Source organism: Triturus cristatus, chromosome 1_1 (assembly GCF_964204655.1).
Source record: "Triturus cristatus chromosome 1_1, aTriCri1.1, whole genome shotgun sequence".
NCBI classification, from domain to species: Eukaryota; Metazoa; Chordata; class Amphibia; order Caudata; family Salamandridae; genus Triturus; species Triturus cristatus.
Window position 1 is genome coordinate 287,187,915 of NC_140579.1, and position 12,933 is coordinate 287,200,847.

Genomic DNA, 12,933 nt, shown 5'->3' on the forward strand with positions numbered 1-12,933 from the left:
TTACTTCATGCATCTCTCCACCTCGCACAGCAAACTGTTTTCCGACACCACACTGCAGGTGTTAATTACAGGCCCCTCACCACATGTCGCACAAAACACCACAGAGCACAGCTTTTACTCACGGTCAGAGTGTTCTTTATCGGTGTCAAGACGCGTGTCACGTTGGGGTTTCACAATGTGCACTAGAGCTGCTGAAGACACCGCTCTCTGATTTTCACAGCACTTCAAATACTTTCAGACAGATTGAGCTTTCATGGAGTGTCAATCTCGATAGCCACGCACAAATTCATCTCTAAGGAGGTCTTCCCACGCGGTGAAGTTCCTGTTCATGTGCAGGTGTAACGCCCAACACTCACCCAGCACACATAGATTCTTCGCCGTATGTTACGTGCTCCGCTGACCGAAGCTCGTCGCCAAGAACATGTTGTAGTCACAACATGACACAGAGACAGTGGCTAGAATACTCAGAGTTTATTTCTCCAAGCAAGTAACATCAGCGCGCCTCATCCTTCAGTCAGCAGCTGTTCCACTGACCAGACGCGAGCCACCGTTCACATTAGAACGTTTGCATTCCCCGCATTCCACAGAGGCGCACGTCTCGCTGCCGCAGTGACAATAAGATCACAACAAAGTTCACTCTGGTCTTGTATTCCTTGCCAAGTGACAGACATTCAACCTCTCTTAATCTTAGCCCGGGAAGCAGGACCTTACGCTACCTTTGATGACCTGCATACAGGGTCAGACTGTCCTATAGGGCAATTGGGCAATGCCAGAAGGGCTGCTGTGACAGTTGAGTGTGTGAGATGGCTTCTGGCTGTTTTGGGCCTGATTTCTGGTCTAGTGGGCCTGTACTTACTCTTCATTTCCCTGCTATTGCCACAAACATTGCCTGCAGGAAGCACTAATGGCTCTGGTCTCCCATACTTTGCAAAACACTTTTATAGCTAGTCTTTACAATCTCAAAATTGTCCAGATTTGCAAATGGGAGGCACTTATATGTTGGCGCCTGGGCCTATTTTCTGTCTCAGTGCGGCCCTACCTGCTTAACTGTATTAGGACCTGTTAGAAATGGGATCTTTGGTTGGCTAAGGCTTGCGCCGAAGCCAGGCAGAGACCACCACTCTAGTCAGGGCAAGGGAGTTACACGCCAAAGATAACCCTGCTCACCCCCTTGGTAGCTTGGCACGAGCAGTCAGGCTTTTCCCAGAGGCAATGTTTAAAGCGTTTGCGCACCCACACAGCAACACCCCAGGTACACCACAAAAGGAACTCCACACAAGATTATATATGAAAATAGCCTTTGTATTGTCATAAATACATTATAAACATAATCACATAATATACACTGTGCCAACTGGCACTAGGCAATATTCACAGGGGACTATTTACACACGACAGGGCCAATGGGGCCACTGTCAAAACCATCACAAATCACCACTTGTAAATGTAGCACAAATAGTAAATGTAGCGCACAACCAGTAACTACTGGTTAAGTTAGGAACTCAGCATGAGATCCTGCAATGTAAAACAGAGGAGGCCTAAATCACCTAGCGCATGAAACTACATTAGGCCCAAACCTCATTAGCATCGCACATTACGCAATAGGCATTACAGTAGGCATCACAAGCATAAACACCTTAGGAAATAAGTGGCATAAAAACAGTGTGCCCCAATCGGGGGCACAACGCACTGAAACTGGCCCAGGCCAACTGGCCTCCCCCAGGGGCTCAAATGCCCAACGTCCAGGCTGGCTGCGCATGCAGTAGAGTAAAAGTGGGCAAAAGATCAGGCCTAAACGTGGCAGCTGCCCACTACTTGCTGGGCAGCTGTAGAGATTATCACGGGCACCAGCGTGCCCCCTGAGCCCCTCTCTGGGACTCTAAATGAAAATGGCCCCGAGGAAAAAAATGGGGCTGGCACCACTGTGCCTACTGAACCCTACTGGGGCTCTTAGAACAATGGGTCAAAACGTTGCAGCTGCCCACTGTCAGACGGGGCAGTTAGGGAAATGAGCCCTGGCACTCCTGTGCCCTGACACTTCCTTGAAATTGCCCCAAGTCCCACTCTGGGACTTCCAAATATCAACTTGCCCCCATGGTGCACTTCACTGTGCAGCAAACGGACTGCGGGGAGAATAGCTGGCGTCACAAAGTGACTAGGGAGCCTCTCCTTCCCGGGGTTCAGGCGCAGGTCCCAGGCACCGGTGGGCACCCGTAGCAGAATGCAGGTAAAGCGGGGTGGGCTCCCGCTGCGAGAAGCCGGCAATGCGGGTAATCCCTACGTCGGGATTCCCTCGATCGATCGCAGCTCAGCGCTGCAGCCCAAAAACGAAGGCGCTCCTCAGGACAGTAAAGCGCTCTTCAAAAAATAAAAATAAAGTGCTCCTTAAAATGGAAAATGAAGCGCTCCTTGGCAATGGAAAACAAAGCGCTCCTAGGGGTAAAAGTCAAAGGTCCAGGGTCAAAAGCGCTCTTTCCAGCAATAAAGAGCAAAGCGCTCTTCCAAATAAAAGGCAAAGTTCAGGGGGCACAAGGCTGGGTTCGGCAGGCCAGCACACACCTCCCTCCAACAGGGAGGCAGTCCCTTGTAGCGGTTCCTCCTGGAGCCCAGCAGCAGCAACCCCCAGCGTCAGGACCAGCACGGCAGAGCACAAATTCATGGGGTCCCAGCCCCTTCTTTTATACACCCTTTTCCTTTGTGACACAGCACAGGGCTTGGGGATACCAGTTAGAACTGGTTTGGGGGAGCTTTGGAGCACTTTGTTTTGCTCAGCTCCTCTCTCCTTTGTTAGGTGGGGGCTCAGGGATCAGATGCACCACAGGGGGCGGAGCCAGCATTGTGAAGGGAAGGCACAGTCCTATTCAGGTCCCAGGTGCAAATCCTCCCGCCCATCTGCATGTAGATCTCTCTATTCACCACTGGGCAGACTCCCCCTGTCTCTTGCAGCCACCCACACCTCTCAGCTCCTGTCACTCACAAGCCAGACATGCCCTCCACATCAGGTAGGCAGACACATAGCATACAGAAATGCCAACTTCTAAAAGTTGCATTTCTCCACCAGTCACCATTGCGCAGCATTTATTCTCACGAGTTTGCACATACTAAACTCGACCCTGCACTCCTCTCACATCAGGAATTACCATAGACACACTCATTCCCAATGCGTTCCTATGGGAAGGCAGGCCAATCTCACTAAATGCAACACAGAGCGCACGCACTTTACACTGGGCCACAGTGCTAAAGTGCGCAGAGACCTAAAATCACTACCACTACGTCAGAGCTTAAGGCCAAAAGTTCAGGGGTGAATCTGCCAAAAGGGCCAAGTCCAACAGGACCCTGAAATGTGCTCTCCTGAGACTTTTGCTGTCCAAAGGCAAACGTTTGTTTCCCTGCATACGTTTTTAGGTCGCAGCATACCAGACAGCGCAGCTGTGTGTAATGCAAAAGATATCTTGGGGACTTTCAGAAAGTTGACCTGGGAATGCATTCTGCCCACTGCTTACCATTGACTTTGTGGCTTGTAACTCACGTTTTCTGGCTTTCCATTTGCTGGCTTTATTTGCTTTAGCTGTGCAGCTCAAATTCGTACCTTCCCATGCACAAGTCATATTTACAGTATTCTTTCATGAACTCGTTTTCTATAATAAACAGGCCTGTAAATCTTGTTCTTATCTCGTCACATTTGCGGGGCATTCAAAGACCGAGGTCAAATGTCCAGCAATGTCTTTGAGGGAGCCTGGTATTTATTTTGCTTTCGCTGTCTTCAAAGTGAGAGCATTTCCAGGAAAAAGCCATGCAGTGTACATTCTTCATGGAGCCTGCTTGTGCACCTTATTTTTATAGTTTTATTTATGAAATTGCCATCTCAAAAGTTATCTTGTTCTTCAACTGCACAAAATATTTGTCTTTCATTCGTGAGGTATGAAGTTCACTATTGGCATTGTCAGGGTGGGTGAAAGCATGAACATTTCTAAAATCATGTTTGAAAACTATTACTAAAAAGAAATCTTGCACTGATTTAGTCTGATGTACTAGTTACTTGCTTTCTTTCACGTCAATTAACTTGTAAATAATGCTTGCCTGTTTTCAACGAGGGGCCGTATGCAAAGTTCAAGGTGACACTTGGGGACTGCACTGATTTAGTCTGATGTACTAGGACTAATAAGATGAAACAGTTCTGCTGGTGAATAAAATACATTTTTGAAATTTGTGGAGACTTTCATATTTAACACATTTTTGCAAAATTCATCTTCTTTGGTGTGTCCATTTAATTTATGAAACTGCCTTTTTAGGAACAAAGTACAAAACTGCATTTCACCCTCTGTGTCAGCCTAACATATGGTGATCTTGGGAAAATCTACACTTATGGTCCATTCACTGGCAAGCACCGGATAAGATCTTTTCACTGGAAAGAAACAGCCACATTCTAACACAATTTAACAATGCTTGCTTTTCACTTTGATGTGTAAAGCATATGCTTTATTTATGACATCTGTGGCAACTCGTTTGAAGAGTTGGAGAAGTTTAAAGCCACTTTTTATGAAAGTCTTTGTATTTATGTTTCGCTACACAATCATTATGTATTACATCTGCACCTGTGCCTTTTTCGGAACAAAATGCATAACTGGATATAAACGATTTCCTCATTTGTCCTTGCAGGCACTAGGCAAACACAAGGAGATGATGGATGGAGCGCTGAAACTTTTCAGACAATCACCCCCAGTCCCAAATCTGGGTTGAATCCATCATCGTACGTTAGCCCACTTCGCCACCCCAGTTCAGACCCAGCCATATGCAAATCAGTCTTGACCCTGTTCTTCTTGGGAACAGTCCAGCCTGAACTGCCAAGCCAGGTCTTCCCTGGACCAGAAACAAGCATCCTGGGACCGGTTTCGGGGTAACACCCCTCATCAGCCAGGCTAGCTTGAATCCAGTGGCAAAGTGAGCAAGGGACCCACGTCTGGGCATACCCTGCTAACCTAGGGAGAACAAAGCAAATACAAGGAGATGATGGATGGAGCGCTGATACTTTTCAGTCACATCACCTTCAGTCACAGACATTGTTCAGCATTCTGTCCAGCAATCGTTCTTTTTGCATTTGTCACCCCGAGTAGAACGGGTATGCCCAGATGTGGGTTCTATGCTTTCCATGCCACAGGAGTCAAGCTAGCCTGGCTGATTAGGGGTGATATACCGAAACCGGTCCTAGGATGCTTGTTTCCGGTCCAGGGAGGATCTGGCCTGGCTGTTCGGGCTAACTGTTCCCACGGGAAACAGGGTCAATACTGATTTGCATATGGCTGGGTCAAAACTGGAATGGCATGGAGAGCAAAATAATTATGGATTTAGGCCCAGATCTCTGTACTGGGGTGAATGCACGACTTTGTTCAGCATTCTGTCCATCAATTGTTCTTTTTGCACTTGCAGGCACTAGGGTCATAATTTGAATAGTGTAGCAGGGGCAGTGGCACAGGGGCCAAATGGCCTAAGAAGTCCACTGAGCACCGATTGTTGCTATATTTTACTACTAACCAAACAGTCACAAGTGCCTTTACCTTGCAGGCACTAGGGTAATGATTTAAATGGTGCAGCAGGTGCAGTGGCACGGGGACAAAAAGGTCTTAAAAAACACCGTGCACCGATTAGTGCTATCTTTTACTACTAATCAAACAGTCACAAGTTCAATTACCTTGAAGGCACTAGGGTCAAGTGTTCAATGGTGCAGCAGGTGCAGTTGCACAGGGACCAAAAGCTCTACGACACCCACTGAACACTGTTTATTGCTGTATGTTACTACTACACTAGCAGCCACAAGTGCAATTTCCTTTTCAGGCACTAGGGCCACGATTTGAATGGTGCAGCAGGTGCAGTGGTGCTGTGGCCAAAAGATCAAGGAAACCCACTGAACACAGATTATTGCTATATTTTAAAACTAAACAAGCAACCAAGTGCTTTTACCGTGCAGGCACTAGGGCCATGATTCGAATGGTGCATCAGGTGCAGTGGCAAAGGGGCCAAAAGATCTAGGAAACCCACTGAACACAGATTATTGCTATATTTTATTACTAAACAAGCAGTCAAGCGAAATTACCTTTCATGAACTAGTGTCATGATTTGAATGTTTTAGCAGATGCAGTGGTACAGGGGCCAGAAGGTATTGGAAACACACTAAGTACTGATTATTGCTATATTTTACTACTATCCTCAACTCGGAACCAGCTCTGGCCGATATCTCCCTACTGACCAGCTTCTGTCCCAGTGCTCCCTATGGCACAGTGCGAGCGTGTATGAATCATCATTTTTCACAGTATGGTCAGCTTTTTAAAAAAACGCTTAAAAGATCTATAAAGTATTTCAGCACTTTATAAGAGCGCCAGTTATATTCTACAAATGTTATGGCACTGGGGAGATTACATGATTTGACGGGTCGCAGGATGTTGAGCAGACGCCGAGACTCGAACCCGGTTCTCCAAGTCGACAGCTCTTTCCATTATTTCACATCTTTATTATAGTCATCTGCAAAATGTACAAAACAAATTGACAAAGACAATAGATTTCACATATGCAAAACCTATTGGCTTCGCCAATGCTTGTTCTTTATAATTACATACAATACAATCTTGAAATAAATACCTTCAGGATATGTGCTATATAATAAATTCTCCAACATTTGATTTTACTAAACTGTTCTCAATGTAGAGTAGCAACCCAGGCCATCCAACGAGTGCACATAACTGACTTGCCTCTTAGTTCACTATTGGCATTGTCAGGATGGGTGAAAGCATGACATAACATAACATAACAGGAGCGTTGCGTGAATTGACAAGTGTTGTCACTGCTTGACTGAAAGCTAATAAGAGGGTTTCACTGGCCCAGAGATAAGTCTCGCTTTTGTGTTCAGGACAATGACATTACTCCATAGGCAAGAGGGAAAGTTCATAGAGGTACCCCTACTCACCATTGTTGTTTGGGAGGTACAAGCTCCCACTTCCCACTCTAAATAGTGAACATAGATGAGCATACTGCTATGGAACGGACCCCAGTGGTACTTCCCTCTATTTACGCCCCTGGCCACTTCCAGGCCTTAGAGTGCATGTCACCGATTTCCTGTGTAAGGTAGGTGCCATTGGTACACTAGAAGTTCACATACCACAGTTAGCAGCTCTGCAGACTTGCAAATGCAGACTTGCATCAAACACAGATATAAATGGCTCTAATGTCTACGTTATGCATACCTTCTATATAAACAAAACATATACTTCAGAGGCAGCAGAGCAAAATTCCCTCATAGAGGGCCTAGATATAATTATCCTCTGTCTTTTGTGTAATTTTGAAATGCGTGTTTAAAAAGTACTAATTTCCCATTAAAATGCATATGGAACAAAGCCCCCCCTCCTGAGTTTTTGGGGGATTTCAGGCCTCATTTTATGCCTTTCGAGCAGCACAGATCAATGGCGTAATAACAAACGATGTAGCGCAGCTGAAAAAAGTGGAGATGAGCATCTAGAAATTAAAAAAAAAGACTTCAAGTGGTGGGTGTCCCTCTAGACCACAGGGGCTGCGTGGTCGCAAGCTACAATAGTTGGCAGGTTATGAGTGAGAGGAAACCAGAGGCTAAAGTAGGCAGAATCTATTCGAACAATGATTTTTAATTTTTTTATTTTACCGAAACAGTTCCCATACTTTTTTGTTAAAAATCAACTGTTTGTACTAAGAACAGTCTGATTGCATATTACTATGAATATAACTTTAGTAAACACTGTTAGCACCTTAGGGGCAGATTTATGAGCCTCTTGCGCCACTTTTGCGTCACTTTTCCCATGTTAAAAGTGACGCAAAAGTGGCGCAAGGGGCTCATAAATCTGCCCCTAAAACTTTATGCACATTTTGCGGCAGCCTTTCAGTGTGCAGCCTGTGTATGGCACACTGTGTCATACATGTGTTTACCCCGCCGGTCTATTTAATACTGTAACACATTTTTTAATACTAGTGCCACATATTCATAGTAGTTTCTGTCACAGGGTGAGACTTCATAGCACACGCCACTATTCCCTGGTACAGCTTCCAGGATTCAAATCGTTGGCCTTCCAGTTACAGTGACAGACATCTGCAGTGTGCATATTATCCAGATGAGCTCTCCTAGCAGAACAATAGATTTCACTTGGATTAGTTTAACTTGCATTTATGTAAGGCGTGTCCATGACTTGTTTTTTGCAGTTACCTGTTGATGAAAAGCCATCGAAATAGTTACAGATTGTGTTATTCTTTTGAGCTATCTGACCCCGACTGTGATCCCGAGTACAATGGGGTGGGTGAGTGACACCCACCCCATTGTACTCGGGATCACAGTCCCCATGGGGCAGATTTATGAGCCCCTTGCGACACTTTTGCGTCACTTTTAACATGGGAAAAGTGACGCAAAAGTGGCGCAAGGGACTCATAAATCTGCCCCCATATGTTTTACTATGCGCTTCGGTCGTTGGATGAAAGGCACTCCTTGCATATCTACATACTACGCAGCGCTGCCCTAATTAGTAGTAGATTTGTTGCAGAAGGAGGCACCGGCAGAACAGCGAGTATGACAGATTCTCTCCAGTATATACGCATTATTGTTTCAACAACTTCATGCAAAAAATTAGGTTAAACTCATAATTTATAGTCACTGATTTAACGTAGTTTTGTTACAGAGAGCCCCCCTTCTCGTCGATGTATTGATGAGGGGTTTGGGTGACCAGCGTGATTTAGTGCTCTGTAAACAATCTTGTTGCATACTATCAGATTACCACTAGATGGGAGTATTGTATTGCGTGCGTAACACGTAAATACGGGACCAAAGCAATAAAAAAATGTGTGTAGGTTAGTACAACAGAACCTCTACATAAACCTCAGAAGAGCGTTTTCCGGGAGCTCAACGATTGCTATGACGATGATAGTCAAGCAATGACCATTTAACACGCGAACAGACTATCTCCAATGTGTAATGCATAACATGGGCGTTTGTTTCGTGGATATTAATTCTGGACCCAACCTTCTGGGTGAGTGTTGGGTTGGGTACTATTTAAAACCAGCCCGCCATATCTTTGGGATATCTTATTTAGGTAATTCTGAAGTTTGCAGTTCTGAACAACTTCGGTAGAGTGCTATGCAAAGTGTTACTGTAAGTTGGCTAAACACCACGGCCCACAGGATTTTCGTAAAGTAAGATGACGCACATCGACTTCAACCTGCATACAATTGGCAGAAAATTATTTTATATATGGTTTCTTTTAAGAAGCGCAGACAGATATCTGTAAGAAGAACTTTATTGCAAGTTCACATGTACAACCCCTAGACAGACAGGTTCTATCTCTGCAACTGCCAGCTCTTCTCTCCCAGCCAACTCAGAACAAAGCATCCTGGTTGCTATGGAAGGAATGTTGACGTGTTGCCTGGCTACATACTAAGACACAACACATCTTTCCTCCTTAAAGAAAAAAAAAAAATAATATATATATATATATATATATTACAATTTAAGGAATAACAAATTCATAAGTTAAGTTAACAATATGTGAAATTCCTTATATACATAAAATAAAATACAACATCTGGACGATTAATAAGTCACATAATCATTATGCCAATTGGGTATTTTCCTGACACGTTTGTCATTGTTTATAGTGTCACAACCTTTGTTTAGTTGATTGTTGCCATCCCCATCCAACCAGGTATCAATTTCGACTTTGTTGCATAAGGTCACACATCGTGTGTTCTACACTTTACCATCACTCAGCCAAACATTGTTGCCACTAACCTTCTTTATGCATTTTGGAACAGACCATTTTAATAAACCTCTTTTTTGTCCACCTACACTATATGTCCTTACCCAGTCTCCAACTGTGAATTTGCGATTGTTTCTTTTCAATTTATCATTGTGTCTGTGCACATACTTGTCTTGGTATTGCTTTACCCTACTTTCTAGCCCCTTCTTACAAACTGGACGTGAAAAGTCCTTGAACATCCACACAGGAGTAGCCCCGTTGCTTACCTTTGAGAAGTTTGAATGGAGATTCCCTAGTGACTGAATGAGGTTTAGTGCGATAACTCCATAACATTTCCTTTGCTGCCTCTTTACAATCTTCACCAGATTGTTCAGATAACTGTATACATTCTTTTAAGGCTCTATTAAATCTCTCCACAAGACCATTTTCCCTAAGGTTATAGACAGCAGTGGTATGGTGAGTGATACCCATGTTGGCTAGATACGTTTTAAACTCACTGGAAATGAACTGTGGACCATTGTCTGTGATTAAGGTGCTAGGACATCCTTCCCTGTGGAATATTTGGTCACAAAATTCTATGACATTACGTGCTTTGATGTCCCCCGTGAATGCTACTTCTGGCCATTTGGAATGGTAATCCATTAACACTAATGCGTACTTGTTGACAATTGCCTTGTCTAAGAATGGACCACAAATGTCCATGACTACTTTTTCCCATGATCTGCTAGGAAAAGTGGTTGATGTTATGGGTGATTCCTCTACTCTATGAGATTTGTCACAACACATGCAATCTATGCATCCACGTACATGTTCTTCTATATTTTTGTCCATTCCTGGCCACCAAAATGTTTCTCTGGCTTTCCTCTTCATGGCTGACATGCCACCATGTCCTTCGTGTAATAGTTTGAGTAATCTTTCTTTCAAGCTATCTGGAACTGCTAATCTGCCATTCCTCCGTAATACACCATCTAGCAGCGATAATTCAGACCATACAGTCCAAAATTCCCCAAATTTCTTTTTGAGTGTGATGTTGGATACAGATGGATTAGATAACTCAATTATTAAATCCTTGAAGATAGAGTCATTTGTTACAGCCTCTTTCCACTCATCACATGATATGGCACCTTTACACACTTCAGTTATATTTGCTACAACACAATCATCATTGATGTCAACTTCATCCTCATTGCATTCCAATGGCAAACGTGACAAGCAATCAGCATTAACATTTCGATTGCCTGGAACATATTGTAAGGAGAAGTCGAAACCTTGAAGTCTGAATAACCATGTGGCAATTCTGGCAGTAGCCTTTGCCGCTCCCTTGGTTGTAAATAATTCGATAAGAGGACTGTGGTCAGTTCTAACCTCAAAGCGTGTGCCCCATATGTAATTCTTAAAATAGGTCACACCCCACCAGCATGCCAGTGCTTCTTTTTCTGTGACCGAGTATGTAGCCTCCGCACCCTTGAGGGTACAAGATGCAAATGCTACAACCCGTTCATGTCCCAAATTCTTTTGCATCAACACAGCCCCCAGTCCATAAGCACTGGCATCCACTACTATTATACTTTGATGAGAAGGACTAAATGGTTTAAGGGAAACTGCTTTAACTATTTGTTCCTTGATGGAGAGAAAATCTTTTTGACATTCATCAGTCCATTCAAATTTGACCCCGTTTTTCATTAAAATTCTGAGATTGTGAACTTTGTCAGCAAAGTGCTGTACAAATTTGGAATAGTATTCCGCAAGATCCAGAAATGAGCGCAATTGTTCTTTATCTTTAGGCGCCGGAGCATTTGTGATTGCATCAAGTAATTTTTTTATATGTCCTAAATAATCAATCTGTTTTACACCAAATTTGCATTTTATAATTCCCACCGTTAGTCCTGCACTCTGTAGTTTTTCTAATGCTTCCATTAATCTGGAGTCGTGCTCAGCACGGGTAGACCCCCATACCAATATGTCATCCTGGAATACTAGCACATTGTGTAGATTCGCCAATATTCTACTCATTACTCTTTGGAAAACCGCGGAGGCGGATGCCAGGCCAAATGGCATTTTGATAAATTGAAAAGCTCCTTCCGGAGAAATAAAGGAGGTGAGATGTCTAGAGGATGCATGTAGTTTGATTTGGTGGTATGCATTTGAGAGATCTATTAACGAGAAGTATTCTGCATTATTTACTGAAGATACCATTTCATTTATGTGAGGTAGTGGATACCTATCAACAAGAATGTTACGGTTGAGATCCCTCAGATCAATACACATGTGTAAATTTCCGTCCGGTTTTTGTGCCAAAACTACCGGACTGAGTCATTCAGATGATTCAATGGGTTCTATGACTTGAGCATCACATAATCTTTGTAGTTCAGCTTTCAATTTCTCTCTGAGAGTAAAAGGTACACTTCTTGCTTTGTGCACACATGGTATGTTATTTCGTTTGAGCACAATGCAGTGTTCAAACTTTTCTAAGCAACCTAATTTCTCATCAAATAGTTTGGGAAATTTAGTGCTCCATTTAGCTATTTCTGCATCCTCAGTCACTAACACTTGTTGAGGATGATTGGGGTCTAGTTTTATGCCTAGCATTCTTTGTTCACACTATCCAAGAAGTGCCCTTCCTTTTTCCACTACATATACTTTGCTGGTGGCCACATGTCTTTTATGGGATAGAGTACATACAAAAAAAACTAAAATGGGAAGTTTTACGCCACAGTACCCCACAGGTTCTACATCGGGTGTGCTCAACTTGTGACTTCCTATTCTCTCCCAAACGTTTTTATCTATAATAGTATAAGGCGAACATGAATCTGCCCATACTGTTATCTTGGTGCCATTTATTCCTACATCACATTTGGGAGGATTGTAACTTTCTGATATTTTATTTATGGATTTGTCACAAATCACCATTACTTCAACTTCTCCCTCATTGTAATCTTCCTCAATATTTTCTCCTATGGCATTTACAGGTGGTTTCCATTTTGCATTAGGCAAGAACCCTGCTTTGCACATGCATGCTAAATGGCCAATCTTTTTACATTTATAACAGTTTTCCGTGATAGCAAAACATCTATCAGAATCAGCTGTATGTCTTATACTACCACATCTATAACATACTTTATTGTTTTTCATAATGAAACCACTTTTACCTTTGTTTTCCTTCTTTTTGACT